Genomic DNA, 17,754 nt, shown 5'->3' with positions numbered 1-17,754 from the left:
CAACCTGTTTCCAGATTATTGGATAGTCTTGCACAACCCTTTTTGTCCTGATTCATTTTTAAAGGATACCACATCTTTTTTACAAAAATTACAACTTTGCAATAACAATCCTGAAGGCACATTGATGTGCTGTTTGGACATCAAAAGTCTTTATACCTCGATCCCACATGAGGGTGGGTTGAAATCCATGAAATTCTTTTTAGAGGAACATTTGGATCCCAGGTCTTTGATCATCAGCTTTTTTTTACATTACTTGAACTTATGTTATGTAGGAATTATTTTTTATTTGATGGTTCTTTCTTTTTACAGCTACATGGGTGCGCAATGGGGTCATCGGTAGCACCCACGTATGCTAATGTCTATATGTTTTCTGTGGATCGAGAGATGTTTTTTTCAGATCCCGATTTATCTCGATATATTATATTATATACGAGGTACATCGGTGATATTTTTTTGCTATGGACTGGTGGGAAGGACTCTTTTGAAGCATTGATGGAGAGAGTTAATTAGTTGTATTCTCCCATCAAATTTCCCTATTCTTGTGACTTGACCAATGCCAACTTCCTTGATGTAGCTGTGACACTGAGTGAGGGCAGGTTTACCACAGGGATCTACTCTAAGAGTACTGACCACAATACCCTACTTCGGGCCACTAGCCACCACTCCCTGGTCCTTAAGAAGGGGCTCCCACTATCGCAGATGGATCACCAGTCAGCCTGAAAAAAATCCTGAGGAATTGGATAAAATGGTCCAAAATTTTGTGACAGAGGCTATGACCCTGTCTTGCTTAACCAACAGAAGTCCAAGGTTAGCACCATGTACAGAGACGAGCTCTACTCGGTATCTAGCCCGATAGTGGGTAGGGCCATTAAAGCTCTTTGGCCAATTGTTGGCACTGATAAGGATCTGACTATGAACAGAAGTGGGGTTAGAGATCCGCACAGACTTTAGAATCTGTATGCTTATTGAGAACCAACTTGAAAAACTACACTTATTAATAAATTCTGGTAGTTGAGGGGGTTGGTGGTGCGCCCAGCGTTTAAATATCAATGATTAGACACTGGGTTTTTATTTGTCAGAAAAGAGAAATCTGGCAAAAAAAGAAAGAAAAACGCTTTGTGGGCGCACTCTTTTGATATAATTTAATTAAATAATTAATACATAACTTTTATTTTAGACTTATTTTAAAATAGGGTGGCACAGGGGGTTAAATAAGATTGAGAAGGTTAAGATGTAGTGTGATCCTTGTACTCGTATAGTTCAAGGAAAATTCGCAGATTAATCACACCTTTAATATATCATTGAAGCACTGTTTTTATCAAGGTACAATTACCAATGATAGTAGGCAGTGAAATGATTAGGTTCTCCTCTCATATGTTATGATCAATGCTTAATAGCAATAACGTACCTGAATGGTAATATGGGGGGAGAAAAAGTTACACAGCCTCAAAAAATGGTAAATAAATTGTATATATTTTAATAAAGAACACTCACTCCAGCAGTCATGATTTCAGGTATTTTATTTGATATCAGATACGGCGGCCCTTATCCCTAATCGTGATATTGCCACACCGGGGCTTCCCCGGGAGTCTCCCACCTGGGTACTGACCTGGCCCTCCACTGCTTGGCTTCCAAGTTCGGAGGGGGTTTGGGCAGACCAGTGGGGTATGGTGGCAAATCTTAGGGTTCGGTATCCAATCAAATGTAGCCTGTGAGGCTGCAAGAGGGGATCACTTCACCGTGCGCAACAGATAATTGGCAAAATATGTAATGGGATGCTACAATTCTCCTAGGTATGTTAGTTGGGTGGAGGGGAGAGAAAAGGGGGGGGGGGGGGGGGGGAAGGAAAAGGGGGCACAGAAATTGGATGGTCGGAAAAGACCTTGATATTGGTTAATCTGTCTGCTGGTAGCAGATGTTTAAAGTTTTCTTTGATGCAGGTTTTAGTACATTCCTATGCGATAATTGCACAAATGAAAAGGATTTATCCTTGAATGAGAAAAACCAATGTGGTAGCTGCATCAGTGTTACACACCATATAATTTTTGTAGCAGTAATTGCACTGTTGGAGATAGTTGCATAATAGAGTTTTCTTTGATGCAAGGTTTAGTGCATTCCCATGCGGTGATTGCCCCAATGAAAAAAGTTATCCTTAAATAAGGAAAATCCCATGTGGTAATTGCGTCAGTGCCACACACCATACAATTGTTGTAGCAATAATTGCACCGTTTAGGGTAATTGCATGATGTAGATGACCAATTGAGCAATAAGGTTTTCCAAATATGATCAAATACTTTGTTGCGGTATTTATAGTATTTAGCAGTGACTGCACTTTTTGGGATAAATACACAGTACAGGTGGACAGTTGAACAGTGGGTTTGCCACAAAATAAAGGTAATCAGATACTTAGTTGCGGTATTGAGAGATCAAATTCTCGGTAAATTGTAGCATTTAAAATGACATATATTGGCATGTAGTCTGAGGGTAAATAAACGAGTGAGACGCGCACCCCGCTGCTGTGAGCGGTGGGGGAGCGTCTCCCTAACCTGTAGCCGCTGCCTGTGTTAGCGGCTGGTGTCGGCGGGGTTGATGTCCCGTGTTGGTAGTCGCGTGCTGAAGTGCGAGCCGCTGACCGCTGGATGTCTGAGCGGGAGACGAGACGCTGATGCCGTCGGAGTGATTTGGCTGCGCCGGACCTCGCTGGTGAGGGGGCGACAGCGCGTGGGAGCCGGAGGCTACCGCCGATGTCTTTAGGTGATGGCCAGAGGAGTGGGGAGGCTGGAACTGACAGTGGACACGTGTTTCGCCTAACGGGCTTCTTCCTGCAGTGCCATGGCACTGCAGGAAGAAGCCCGTTAGGCGAAACACGTGTCCACTGTCAGTTCCAGCCTCCCCACTCCTCTGGCCATCACCTAAAGACATCGGCGGTAGCCTCCGGCTCCCACGCGCTGTCGCCCCCTCACCAGCGAGGTCCGGCGCAGCCAAATCACTCCGACGGCATCAGCGTCTCGTCTCCCGCTCAGACATCCAGCGGTCAGCGGCTCGCACTTCAGCACGCGACTACCAACACGGGACATCAACCCCGCCGACACCAGCCGCTAACACAGGCAGCGGCTACAGGTTAGGGAGACGCTCCCCCACCGCTCACAGCAGCGGGGTGCGCGTCTCACTCGTTTATTTACCCTCAGACTACATGCCAATATATGTCATTTTAAATGCTACAATTTACCGAGAATTTGATCTCTCAATACCGCAACTAAGTATCTGATTACCTTTATTTTGTGGCAAACCCACTGTTCAACTGTCCACCTGTACTGTGTATTTATCCCAAAAAGTGCAGTCACTGCTAAATACTATAAATACCGCAACAAAGTATTTGATCATATTTGGAAAACCTTATTGCTCAATTGGTCATCTACATCATGCAATTACCCTAAACGGTGCAATTATTGCTACAACAATTGTATGGTGTGTGGCACTGACGCAATTACCACATGGGATTTTCCTTATTTAAGGATAACTTTTTTCATTGGGGCAATCACCGCATGGGAATGCACTAAACCTTGCATCAAAGAAAACTCTATTATGCAACTATCTCCAACAGTGCAATTACTGCTACAAAAATTATATGGTGTGTAACACTGATGCAGCTACCACATTGGTTTTTCTCATTCAAGGATAAATCCTTTTCATTTGTGCAATTATCGCATAGGAATGTACTAAAACCTGCATCAAAGAAAACTTTAAACATCTGCTACCAGCAGACAGATTAACCAATATCAAGGTCTTTTCCGACCATCCAATTTCTGTGCCCCCTTTTCCTTCCCCCCCCCCCCCCCCCCCTTTTCTCTCCCCTCCACCCAACTAACATACCTAGGAGAATTGTAGCATCCCATTACATATTTTGCCAATTATCTGTTGCGCACGGTGAAGTGATCCCCTCTTGCAGCCTCACAGGCTACATTTGATTGGATACCGAACCCTAAGATTTGCCACCATACCCCACTGGTCTGCCCAAACCCCCTCCGAACTTGGAAGCCAAGCAGTGGAGGGCCAGGTCAGTACCCAGGTGGGAGACTCCCGGGGAAGCCCCGGTGTGGCAATATCACGATTAGGGATAAGGGCCGCCGTATCTGATATCAAATAAAATACCTGAAATCATGACTGCTGGAGTGAGTGTTCTTTATTAAAATATATACAATTTACCATTTTTTGAGGCTGTGTAACTTTTTCTCCCCCCATATTACCATTCAGGTACGTTATTGCTATTAAGCATTGATCATAACATATGAGAGGAGAACCTAATCATTTCACTGCCTACTATCATTGGTAATTGTACCTTGATAAAAACAGTGCTTCAATGATATATTAAAGGTGTGATTAATCTGCGAATTTTCCTTGAACTATACGAGTACAAGGATCACACTACATCTTAACCTTCTCAATCTTATTTAACCCCCTGTGCCACCCTATTTTAAAATAAGTCTAAAATAAAAGTTATGTATTAATTATTTAATTAAATTATTTCAAAAGGATCTGACTATGCTGACTCAAACAAGACCTTTGTTGTCATATACACGTGGTAGAAAATTGAGGGACTGTCCAGTTCACGCTGATGTCACTGAGAAGGTACGCCCAATAGCGAACGAGTACACTAAACCACAGGCTATTATAAATTCAATAATTGCACTACCTGTTCCTTCATGATTGCATGTAAGTCCTTCCAACGCCCCACTGTGATCGTACTTATGATATTAGGCATGTTCTTCATTGTAACTTGTCTTATGTTGTGTATATCATCACCTGCCCGTTCGGCTTGATGTATGTGGGCCAGACCTCACGGAAATTTAAAGAGAGGATGGCCGCACATAGGTCCTCCATTGGCGTGACACTGCGGGGATGTGGATCTACCTGTGCCCCGTCATTTTAAGGCAGCTGGTCATGTGCTTGAGGACCTTAAATACTTTATGATCGATCATGTGCCACTATCCTTACGCAGAGGTGATAGGACTAAAGCCTTATTGATACATGAGTCCCAGTGGAATTTGCACTTAGGTACCACCAGACCAGGTGGACTGAATGACAAAATAAACTGGAACTCCTTAGCTTAAATTTGTACAGTACAGGAATGTGCAGTCCGTTATGCTACAACTACACTGTTTTGTATCCTTTATAAGCGATTCTGGTGTGTACACATATTTTGCTTTGTGTTTTTCTTTATGTATAGTGACCCTGCTGACAGGCGCCCCCGCTGGTCAGGAGACGTTGCCTGATCCCACCATGATGCACAGTCCGTGGAGCGCATTCGGGTCCGGGTGGAACGCAAACATTGCGCTTGCCATGTTACCGCTGCTGCCGTGACCGGAAGTGCGGCATCTGGGGTTTCCGGCGCGACGCAGACAGCGGGAGTGGACACTATATCATGGTAAGTAGTGGGGTATATGTAGAGGGGTTTGTCTGTTATACAATTTGCTGTAGGTTATTTGAGGAAGGGGCTACGGTCCTGAAAACGTTCATCTGCCTTAATACAGATTATTGTTCTAACCGTTTGTGAAGTCTCCTGAGTGCTCTCATTTTTTGGACTGATATATATATATGAATGAATTCTAGACTGCAAATCCTGTAATGAGAGGTCCTACCTTGCTGAGATTTTCGCTATACGCAAAACAGAGAGGGTTTGCCCTATGCACTCATTACTGCTAACATATATTCCTTTTATATTTCATTTATGAGGGTGTTAGCATATATATACACTCACATACACATATATAGATATAGATATAATGGTACTTGTTTCCTATCTGGGCGCCCAGTACATTAATTGCGCTCCTATGTATTCTCCGTAGTAAAATCGGATCGCATCGCATCGGATGTCACAAATGCACATACACGATATTGAACGATCCGATTTCGTTCCCGCGTCTATGGTTGGCCCATAGAATGGCCCATCTGTATCACTACAGTGTTTATTTACCCTTGAAAGCCCTCCCCTTGTCACATCTGCACAGAAACACTGAAAATAAAGTGTTTTCATATGTACATGCTAATCCTGCCCCCTTCAGTTTCTGCACAGTTACACATTACATCATCATTATCAGTGTCATGACAGCCGCCCCAAGCCGGCCCCCTGTCACATCTGTACATTGAAATCTTTGTGGGTTTGTTGGTGATAAGAGAGGTTGATATTTTTGAGAGCTGCTGATTATTGACAGATAATTTGCGATTTATTGGAATTTGGACTGAGTTTCATTCCCCAGACTTCCTTTACTGCTTCCAGTATCCATCTGAATTATATTGGTGAGTTACTGAATGATTAATAACATCGGTAATAATAGTGGTTAAAATATATTACAGATAAAGTAGTGATGGTGGATTTTTCATTTTATTTTAATAGTGCTTGCTTCTGAGATGGCATCTGCCACTAATTTGTTCTCACTGCCTAAATCGGAGGAGGATGCGATTACGTTTTTCCAACGCTGTAGTCTGATCCCTTCCGTCATGACATGTGAAAATGGGCATAATATGAAGATGTCTGTCAAAGAGATGAAGTGGCGCTGCCACGTTAAAGTGTGCCGCAAAAAAGTGAGCGTCCGTGCCACCTGCTGTTTCCCAGGAAGCCGCATGCCTCTTGTCATCATGGCGAGATTTATTTATTCCTGGACCAAGGAGCTCACTTCGATCCAGTATTGTGCGGAAGAACTTACCATGTCAAAGAAGACTGCTGTCCTCTATAACCGCACTATGAGAGAGGCCTGCACTTGTGACCTCCTGTCGCAGCCACAGCGCAGAATTGGTGGTCCAGGAAGGATCGTGGAAGTCGATGAATCCTTATTCGTGAAGCGAAAATATAATGTTGGCAGGATTCTCCCACAGCAGTGGGTTTTTGGGGGCATTTGCCGTGAGACAGGCCAGTGTTTCTTATGTATGGTGGAGCGGAGGGATGCCGCCACATTGGTGGCCGCCATTATTGAAAACATTGAGCCTGGGACTGAAATCTACAGTGACTGATGGAGGGGCTATACGACCCATGAACTGACACAAGCAGGTTATTTTCATGCCCAAGTAAACCATAGATTTAATTTTGTGGACCCAAATACAGGCGTGCATACACAAAACGTCGAACGTATGTGGGGTGCGTGTAAGTGGCGCAACAAACGCCACAGAGGAACAGCACGCCACATGCTCAAATCATATCTCCAGGAGTTCATTTGGAGACAGACATTGGCCAGGGATAATCTTTTCCAAAGGGCACTTTATGCATTAACCCTCCTCCCTAAGGATGAATAATCCATTAATTGATTTGTTTGCATTTAAAGTTATATATTAATAACATAATATAAAAAAACCATTGTTAAAGCAGGTCATCTTTACTGTCTCAGATGGATGATATGATTGATACGGTATGATATGCTTGATAACAATGTTTCCCTCCACCCCTTTCCACCCCCCCCCCCCCTTCCCACTGGCCTTCACTTCACAATATGTGCTGATTGCAGTTAAATAATTTGCCTCACCTTGCGCAGTCACGCTGCGCTTGCCACACTTCTGCAAAACATGTATAGTGTGTGGGCTAAAGGGGGGGTTGAATATGGTGTTGGATTGTGGATGGGGGGTTTTGGTTGTGGTTGGGGTGAGCAGTGTAGGCTGGGGTATGGGGTGTGCTGGGGTATAGAGCACATTACAAATGTAGTGTAATATTAAATTGAGTGTGGTCGCATCTTATGCCAAAATCTTATGGCTTAAGATGCGATGACACACGATTTCATATCGTTTCCCATAGGTTTCATATGTTAAGTCAGTCGTCTCAGCCAATACATTTAGCTATGAAATCGCGTTGCGTCGCATCGCATCGCATCGTCTGTATAGAGGCGACGCGATTTCCCGCCCTCTTGTCAATCACATTGTACAGGCGCCAAAACGTACATGAAACCAGGAAATCACACAACACACTGCGCGACAGAATCGGTGGCTGGCTCCCTGGCTGACTGACACTAAGTAAGTACTTGAAAGTGTAATCCAGCACAGAGCTGCACGTTTGGGGAGATATGGGGGTGGGTGGATGGGGGTGGTGGGATGGGGGTGGGGGAGGCATGCACAGGGTGGGGGGAATGTTTATGTGGCTGTGGGGAGGGGGGGGTGTTTGTTGGGGGGTGAGGTGCGGCTGTGGGGATTCAGAATTGAAGGTCGACATGACTTAAGGCCAACATAGGCCAAGGTCGACATGGGTTTAGGTCAACAGGCATTAGGTTCACAAGAGGTTTGCACTGTATATTGAGCCGACATGTGCCAACAGGCAGTATTTCATGCCCTACCATGCACTAGGACGTTATTGTAAAAGAAAATAGTGTGTGCAGTTCAACTTCAACTGTCTCCATGTTGACTGTGTCAACTTTTTCCCCAAAACACAGTGAAAAACTCCTGTTGACCTAATCCCTGTTGACCTAAACCCATGTCAACCTTGCCCTATGTTGGCCTTAAGTCATGTCAACATTCAACCCTGTCGACCTTACGGTGTCGACTTAATAAATGTAGATCTAAGTCTGGTATAAGGACCAAAAAAGTTGATTGCAATTTTTATTGGACTGATAATGTTAATTTCCCACCCCATTACCAACGACACCCCCACTATCCACGCGCACCCGAAGCGTGGCGAGCGCAGCGAGCCCCGCGAGGGGCGGCGGTACGCGTCCTCCGACCTTTTCATGCCCTACTATCCACGTCGGCGTGGAGTTGAGAATATAATAATGTGGCGAGCGCAGCGAGCCACCGAGCCCGAAGCGTGGCGAGCGCAGCGAGCCCCGCGAGGGGACGCGGATACCTTCACAGTTAAACGCGTCCCTTCGCGGGCTTCACAGGTGTCCGGGTCGCCACGGACACCTGTGAAGCCCGCGAAGGGACGCGCTTAACTGTGAAGGTATCCGCGTCCCCTCGCGGGGCTCGCTACGCTCGCCACGCTTCGGGCTCGGTGGCTCGCTGCGCTCGCCACACTATTATATTCTCAACTCCACGCCGACGTGGATAGTAGGGCATGAAAAGGTCGGAGGACGCGTACCGCCGCCCCTCGCGGGGCTCGCTGCGCTCGCCACGCTTCGGGTGCGCGTGGATAGTGTGGGTGAATTTCTATGTCATTGAATTATGATTAATGAGGTTTTTTTTATTTTTTTGGGGAATTGAAGTTGCTGTTATCGGAGATTTTCTACTAATAGAAAAAGAGAATCAATATTTGGTGTTTGACCCCTAATAAGGTAAGTTTTCCTTAAATTGTGCTTCTAATTAATTTGTAAATGTAACCCAAATGCATTTTTTTCACAGTGTACCACCCCCACTATCCACATGAACCCGAAGCGTGGCGAGGGGCGGCGGTACGCGTCCTCCGACCTTTTCATGCCCTACTATCCACGTCGGCGTGGAGTTGAGAATATAATAGTGTGGCGAGCGCAGCGAGCCACCGAGCCCGAAGCGTGGCGAGCGCAGCGAGCCCCGCGAGGGGACGCGGATACCTTCACAGTTAAACGCGTCCCTTCGCGGGCTTCACAGGTGTCCGGGTCGCCACGGACACCTGTGAAGCCCGTGAAGGGACGCGCTTAACTGTGAAGGTATCCGCGTCCGCTCGCCACGCTTCGGGCTCGGTGGCTCGCTGCGCTCGCCACACTATTATATTCTCAACTCCACGCCGACGTGGATAGTAGGGCATGAAAAGGTCGGAGGACGCGTACCGCCGCCCCTCGCGGGGCTCGCTGCGCTCGCCACGCTTCGGGTTCACGTGGATAGTGGGGTGGCGTTAACAATTGTGGGGGCCATTTCAGAGTTCACAGTGACTATTTAACAGTGCATTCCATGATTAGATGAAGCAATGTTTTTGTTTTCTTTGCATTTTTTTAGACATGCCACGCACATACAGCAACAAATTCTGGTCTGGATTCCTTGCAATCTTCAAGGAGAACAGCTGCCTTTGGAATGTGGAAAATCCAAACTATCGGAACCAGGGAATGCGGAATCGGGCATACAATAAATTAGTGGATTACAGCAAACGTAAAAACAGTGCTGCAGACTGTAAATGGGTTCGGCGTAAGCTGACAAATATGAGGACTGTGCTAGTGAAGGAGCACAAAAAAGTTTTGGATTCACAGCGTTCAGAAGACGAGACTGTTCCCCGTTACAAGCCAACATTGTGGTATTACGAGGAAATGAAGTTTGTCGTGGAACAGACACCAGGGAGAACACCAGAGGAAAGTTGTACAGAGGATGCCTCTCACTGCAGTGATTCTGAGAGTGCAGAATTAGTAAGTGTTTCATATGCCATTTATTGTATGAGACCAACTGTAAATTTGAATGTTTATGTAATTATGTTTTTTTGCTTTTTTTCACTAGCAATTTTCCCCTGAGCCACAAGAAGAAGCTGGTGAATTAGCGGAAGCAGCGCCTCCTCCTCCGCGGGAGGCTTCAAGAAGAACTGCTGCTTCTTCAAGGAGGCGAAGGAGTAGAGAAAGCTCCCAGCCAACCAGCTCTCTTCCTAGTGGGCAACAGTGTGGCTGTATATATGCGGAGGAAGCACGGAAAAATCCTCCAGATTCTTTCCAACGTTTTGGAAATTACGTCATCGATGAGATGCGGAATATGGATCCACACCAGTTCCACATTTTCAAGCGTCTACTGCATGTTGGTCTGATCCGCGCATCAGACAAGACTTTGACTGATGTGTGTGATATCCTACCACATGCTAGTACCCCCAGTCAATTGCCCCCACCACCCCAATACCCACATCCACATCCTATGTACTATGCGCCGGTTAACCCTCCGCCTCCCCCTTCTTTTTATGCGGCGGGAACCCATATCCCATCTACCTCTGCCACTGACTCCTCGACATTATCTGGGGTTGTGTACACATCTTTGGTGAGTACACAATCACCTTCCTCAGATGATGCGCGTTTCTCTTGAATTCTCCCCAATTTGGCAGTTACAGATTTTTCATAAATTATCATACAGCAATGCTGTTGTTGTTCTCCCTGTGTTTGTTCCACGGACATTATTTATTTCCTCTGTTGTACCACAATTTTGGCTTATTCGGGACACAGTCCCGAAGTTCTGAACGTTGTGAATCCCTACTTTTTGTGCTCCTTCACGAAGCAATGTTACTCATATTTGTTGGTTATGCTGAACCCATGTGCAGTTTGCGGCACTGTTTGTATGCCCGATTCCAAGTTCCCTGGTTCCAGCTGTCTCTTCCCAAAAGGCAGCTGTTCTCTTGTTATTTTGCAAGGAATCCAGGCCAGGGCCTGAAATGGTTCGTTAAAAAAAAAAAAAATTATTCAAATAAAAACATTTGAATGAAATAAATGTGTTGCCTCATTATTTTATTTTAATTGTATTGTAAAACCATTAATAAAATTGTGAATTTTATTAATGGGTACCAAAGTGTCTTCCCTACAAAATGTAGTCGGATCGTATCGGATCTGACGGCATCGTACAGCATTGTGTACCGCATTTAAAATGAAATCGGATCGGATCGTATCGTATGCCATCGTACATCATCGTAGACCGAATCCGATGCGATGCGATCTGATTTCATTACGGTGCCGTACGTAGAAAACCTGGGCGCCCAGATAGGAAACAAGTACCGATATAATATATATATATATATATATATATATATATATATATATGCGGTGGGGGGGGCAAACTTTCTTGGCAGGGGGAGCCAAATCTCTAGTTACGCCACTGAGTCTGCACATACCATTTATCTTGTGTGCTGCATGTCCGACCCGATGATCCGCGCATCAGGTCAGTGTAGTTGTCAAACACATGCAATATGGCCCGATTTCACCATATTTCTTAGCCCGATCCATCGTAATTGGGTAAAATTGGGCCAGATCCCACTACTGTATGGAGCCCTTTCAGTGGCGTCAGTTTGTCACAGTTGCCCAGAGGCAAGATAAATATTGCTTCTCCCCCCCCTCCCAACCTTATATAATATAATAGTGTATGTGTCTGTTCTGAAATATATGTGTTTTATACACACACACATATATATTGAGAGAGAGAGAAAGAGAGAGTGAGAGAGAACACATATATATTTCATAAATCAGTTACAGAAGGGATATCAATGGCTTTCAATTAACTGATTTATTAGTTTTTGAAACTAGCAGGGGAGGAGAGGTGCCCACTTGGGAGCAGGAGCCCGGCGGCAAATGACTCTATTGCCTCCCAGAGTTCTGCCCCTGGGCCCTTTAGTATCCAACTTAGAATCAGTTGTATTGGTGTATGTTTAATAACCAGAGCAGTTCCAATAAGCAGCTGTCCCTGCCATCAGTAGCACATACACAAGCCAGGTCTGCCCTGTGCACCTGCACACTCACGCATGTAGGGTCGGTGCTAAATTTTTATGCACCCAGGGCAAATCTTCAATCTACTGCAGGTGCTGTCCCCATTCTCTTATAACTTATCTGTAACACAAGGGAATGTAATTGCTGCTGTGAGGAATCCCTGCTATGTGCAGGAGTCTTACCTGTAACAGGAGGGAGGGGCTTAACATCAGCGTCTCACCTGTATAGGAAGGAAAGTGAACACTGTGCAGGATTTCCCAGCGGCTGCTGTCACCTCTCTCCTGTCACTCAGATTCTGGACGTAAGAAAAGTGAAGAAAACTTTTTCACTCTTGGAGACTAAAGAACAGTATAAAACCATGGACATACTGGTGTTAGACCTGAGCCCAGCACTTGGGAGACACAGACTACACCAGCAGGTGAGGATCTACTACTGTGTATATACTGTATATTATACTGGGACTGTGATGGGTGTAACAGTAATGGGTACAGTGGTGTATGCATATAATACATAGTACTTGTGTATGTACACTCAGATATGTAACACTTTGTAACACCTGTATGTGTATGACATTATACATGAGACTGTCCCTCTTCCTGTGCAGGTATGGATGTCACTATCAGGATGCTGGCTGTCACATTGCTGTACTATACCTGCTGCTGGCACACAGCGACAGGACACCCGCTGCGGGCACACTGCCACATGCACAGACATAGGTCTATACCTCCCAGCACTATGGCACAGGTGAAAGAGCTGCAGAACATACATGTGAGTACAGGTGGCGGAGTGGTCGGGGAACATGCATGTATACAGACCATATGGGGTAATATCTATAGGAGGACATGGAGCATTACCGCCACTAATTCTACTGGCTCTGTCCAAAGGAAATGACAGAAAACAAACCCAAATGTCACCATGGGGTTCGCCTGAGGAAGTTCCCAAACTGTGATTTACAGGTATTAGTTCTAGTCGTCTTCACCCCGATTTTATCCTGAACTCAAATACTCTCTGACCTGTCAATCATCTCCTATCTCTGATAGAAACATAGAATTTGACGGCAGATAAGAACCACTTGGCCCATCTAGTCTGCCCCTTTTTTAAATATGTTACCTCAAACCATATTTCATCCTTATTTTTTTGTAAGGATATCAATATGCCTATCCCAAGCATGTTTAAATTGTACTACTGTATTTGCCTCTACCACCTCTGATGGAAGACTATTCCACTTATCTACTACTCTTTCGGTGAAGTAATTCTTCCTCAAATTTCCCCTGAATCTTCCTCCCTCTAGTGTCAGTGCATGTCCTCGTGTTCTGCTGCTCCTCTTCCTGTGAATAATGTCTCCCTCCTGTACCTTGTTAAAGTCCTGATATATTTGAAAGTTTCTATCATGTCCCCCCTTTCCCTTCTCTACGCTAAAGTATACATATTAAGATCTTTTAGTCTTTCCTGGTACGTTCTGTGATGTAGGCCATGCACCATTTTAGTTGCCCTTCTTTGTACATATAAAATGTATTTATATCCTTCTGGAGATATGGCCTCCAGAACTGAACACAATACTCTAGATCACGGGTGTCAAACACAAGGCCCGCGGGCCAAATCCGGCCCGCCAGACCTCGTAATGTGGCCCGCGCAGCCGCCGCCACCCACCCCCACCTGGCGGCGATTACATTACTGCCGGAAGCCATCACAGTGTGAGTGTCACATCACATTCAGTGACACTCACATGACGACTCGAGACTGAGAGACATACCTAACAACGTGAGGAAGCCGGGTGACACAGTCACTCCACCGCGGCGCTCGCTGGGAGTAGGAGGGAGGCAGGACAGTGGACACAGACTTGTTAGTGTCATTGTGTGACGTGCCCGACTCCTCCCCGGCTCCTCCTGCGGGCAGCGGCTACGGCGCTGCCATGTGTGACACATGCCCGCCTGACAGCAGTGCCAGTGACACCGTGACGTGCATGCTGCTGCGGCTGCCTGTCGGCGGTGAGCTGCCTCCTGCCTGTGGTGCTGCGCTGCGCAGCAGTGGCATCAGTTGGTTCAGTATATTTACTGTAAGTTCGGCAGTGGGGTGGGCACAGTTGTGTTGTCTCTTGTTGTCCAGACCAGTCTGTCCAGTCCAGAGTCCGTGGCCGGGCAGGCAGAGAGCCAGGCCAGCAGCACACAGCCGCAGCCTGAGCCCACAAACCTGCAGTGCGGCTGCCTGTGTCCAGGGTCATTATCATTATCTGTCCCACTGTCACCACCAGTCCAGAACTCTAGCGAGAGTCCTGCGAACCCAGAGGCCCAGGTCACCTGCTGGGCGATCTGACGTCACGTCACTGTGCCCTGTCCCAGGCCCCCAGCCAATCTCCCTGCTAGTTATTACTTACATTATTACCAAAAACAGTAATAATTGAATGCAGTGACAATAATTTATGATAATAAAGAGTGGACACATAGTCCAACAGATACAACCGGCCCTTTGAGGGTGACCAAACTGCTGATGCGGCCCCAATGAATTTGAGTTTGACACCCCTGCTCTAGATGATGTCGTACCAATGACCTATACAGTGGCATTATTACTTCTTTCTTTCTACTGCTGATACCTCTCCCTATGCAACCAAGCATCTGACTTGCCTTCTTCATTGCTTTGTTACATTGCCTACCTGCCTTTAAGTCCCCCGATGTAGTGACACCTAGATCCCTCTCTTCCTCAGTAGTTTCCATTATAGTGCCATTTATACTATATTGAGTCTTTGGATTTTTGAGACCCAAGTGCATGATTTTGCATTTTTTGGCATTAAACTGTAGATGCCATTCTCTTGACCATTTCTCTAATCTATCTAGATCATCAATCATTTGTTTTACCCCTCCTGGTGTGTCTACCCTGTTGCATATCTTTGTGTCATCTGCAAAAAGGCACATTTTACCCTCAATTTCATATGCATTGTCACCAATAAAGATATTAAAAATCACTGGTCCAAGGGGGTTATTCTGGATGAATCACTTGGATAGGAATTCACACCCTTGTGAGGCAACCAGAACCCGCCCTGCGAATGGTGTTACGCCCGCCCCCCCTCACAGTGTGTGTTCACACGCAGGACCTGCAAATGGATGTTTAACATAAACATCCATTTGCAGCCTGTGGATTAACACCAACATCATTCGATGGTCGCTGACCATCGAATGATGTGGAACGTGCACGTGACGTGCACGTGACTCTCAGGTCACTTAGATGTGCGTGCACCCTTGGGAGGAAGTGGTAATGTCAGCTGCCCGCCCCCACCACCTATGTCACGGCCCAATTACCATGGGAATGCCCATGAAACACGGGTGCAACTATACACTGCCATCCCCTGGCCACAGCCTTGGGTGCGTGCACCCAACAAACAGTCTGTTCACCATGGACGCTCGCACCCGGCATATGCACGTTCACAGAAATGCAGCTGCGCATACGCCAATCATCTGTCCCCGTGCTAACGAATGCCGGCTGTGAATGGGCCAGAATAAGGTCCCATGTACAGATCCCTGTAGTGCACCACTGGTAACCTTTCCCTCCAGTGACTGTACTCCAGTTACTACAACTCTCTGTTTTCTGTCCTGCAACCACGCTCTTATCCATTCAACTATCTTAGAATCCAATCCCAAGTTTTCAGGTTTATTTAACAGTCTGTGATGGGAGACAGTGTCAAACACCTTACTAAAGTTTACTTAAGCTACTTTTATGACTCCCCCTTGATCTATTACTTTAGTCACCCAGTCAAAAAAGTCAATAAGTTTTGTTTGACATGATCTCCCCCAGTAAAACTATGCTGCTTAGGATCCTGTAAATTGCTGGTCTTGAGATATTCTACAACTCTTTGTTTCCATCAATTTCCCTACTATTGATGCAATGCTCACTGTTCAGTAGTTGCTTACCTCTTCCTTGCTTCCACTTTTGTGCAGTAGGACTACTGTGATCTGTGTCATCTTAAATTAAATGCCACCAATCAGTGGAAACTGCTGTGAAATCTACACAATATCCCCCAGATTCTGGTTTTACCATTTTTAGGGCCAGATTTACCACAATTCTCCTTTTTTAATGTGGATGTGATAAATCATGTTCAGCTCTCTTGAAAAGTCCTCATTAGAGTGCCAAGCAGCAGGATAGCATAATTCTTCTATATAATTCTTCTAATCTATAGGGGCTGCATTGCTTTCAGAAATGTTGGGATTGTTACCCCTCTAGTAAATCCAGGGTATCCTTAAACATTTTGGGTACCTCCCAAAAATAGGTGTTTTCGTGGATATAATGCAAATTTTGTACATGTTTTCACCAAAGACACCTGACTTATTCCCACCCTGTCAGCTTCTATTTCTCTATTGTTACTTTGTCACATTCCTGATATCAGTTTCCCCTCTTAGGATACTGGGAGCTCCCCTGTCTCTGTGCTGTGTACTCACCTGTCCCCTCTCTCTCCTCTCAGGGTAATGACAGACTGATGCTCACACAGCTCAGGGTATCACTGGCTGTGACAGTCCTGGAAAATATGACAATGACCAGTTTGGTGAGACAGAATCTGGAAACCTTCTCTGTTCTCCAGGCCGACCTGTCCAAATGTGTAAGTAACAGCATGGCAACTTCTGAGATTGTGCCTTGACTATTTATTTGTACCATTTATTTCCCGGTGATTTTTGTTGCCGGATATTGCTCATTTTATTGTTTTCTATTTTTAGGAGATAAAAAAATCCACAAAGGTGGAGACGTGTCTGCATCACATGGCCACATACACAGAGACGGTAAGTAGCCATGGAAGACAAAGACGTATACTGAATGAGGAAGTGGGACCTCAAATACAGCAGACAGCATATTTTGTATAGAGAAGACTGTACAGGTGAAAACTGTTCCGTGATGATAAGGTGGCTCAATTGTTAGCTCTTCTGCCTATCAGGGCCAGGGCAACACATTTTATTCTGAACAGGCCTATATGTGTGGAGTTTCTGCTTTATATTGCCAAAAAGTGTGTTTGGGCATTCCAGTCACATCCATTGTTAGCTGGGGCATATCCTATTACTCGCTGATGCGTATAAGCCACCAAACAGCCATGCCCTTTCTGTAGGCAGACATTAGTAGTAGACTGGGATGCACTTAGGAAGCTGAGTGATGTTAGGGGTTTATCCAATTATCCTTTTGGATGTGCAGCTTAGCTACAAATACTTTTTTAAAACTTTTCTAAAGGAGTGTGGAGACACCTTCCCCAATTAGGCCACTCCTCTAAAAAGTACCCCTGCCCAGTACATCTCTCTATGGTACTGGCTGCCAAGTGGTAAGCCACACAAGCTCCCAGAATGGGACCACTAAGTAACATGCTTCCATTCACCAAAATAGACTGTCTTGGGAAACCAGGGCACCAAAATCCTAAATCTAGCATACAACATACAATTCGTCTAATCGGTAACCTGTAAGA

General features: G+C 45.5%; 2 pseudogenes; one reads left to right on the top strand and one right to left on the bottom strand.

Annotated features, from left to right (window-relative positions):
• Positions 1-1,560: 1,560 nt before the first annotated feature.
• LOC146039935 (5S ribosomal RNA) lies at positions 1,561-1,679 on the bottom strand (annotated as a pseudogene).
• A 2,308-nt stretch (positions 1,680-3,987) lies between these two features.
• Positions 3,988-4,106, top strand: LOC146039934 (5S ribosomal RNA; annotated as a pseudogene).
• Positions 4,107-17,754: the final 13,648 nt, after the last annotated feature.

Source organism: Crinia signifera, chromosome 9 (assembly GCF_055691185.1).
Source record: "Crinia signifera chromosome 9, ASM5569118v1, whole genome shotgun sequence".
Taxonomy (NCBI): Eukaryota; Metazoa; Chordata; class Amphibia; order Anura; family Myobatrachidae; genus Crinia; species Crinia signifera.
This window is presented reverse-complemented; position numbering and strand designations above follow the sequence as displayed.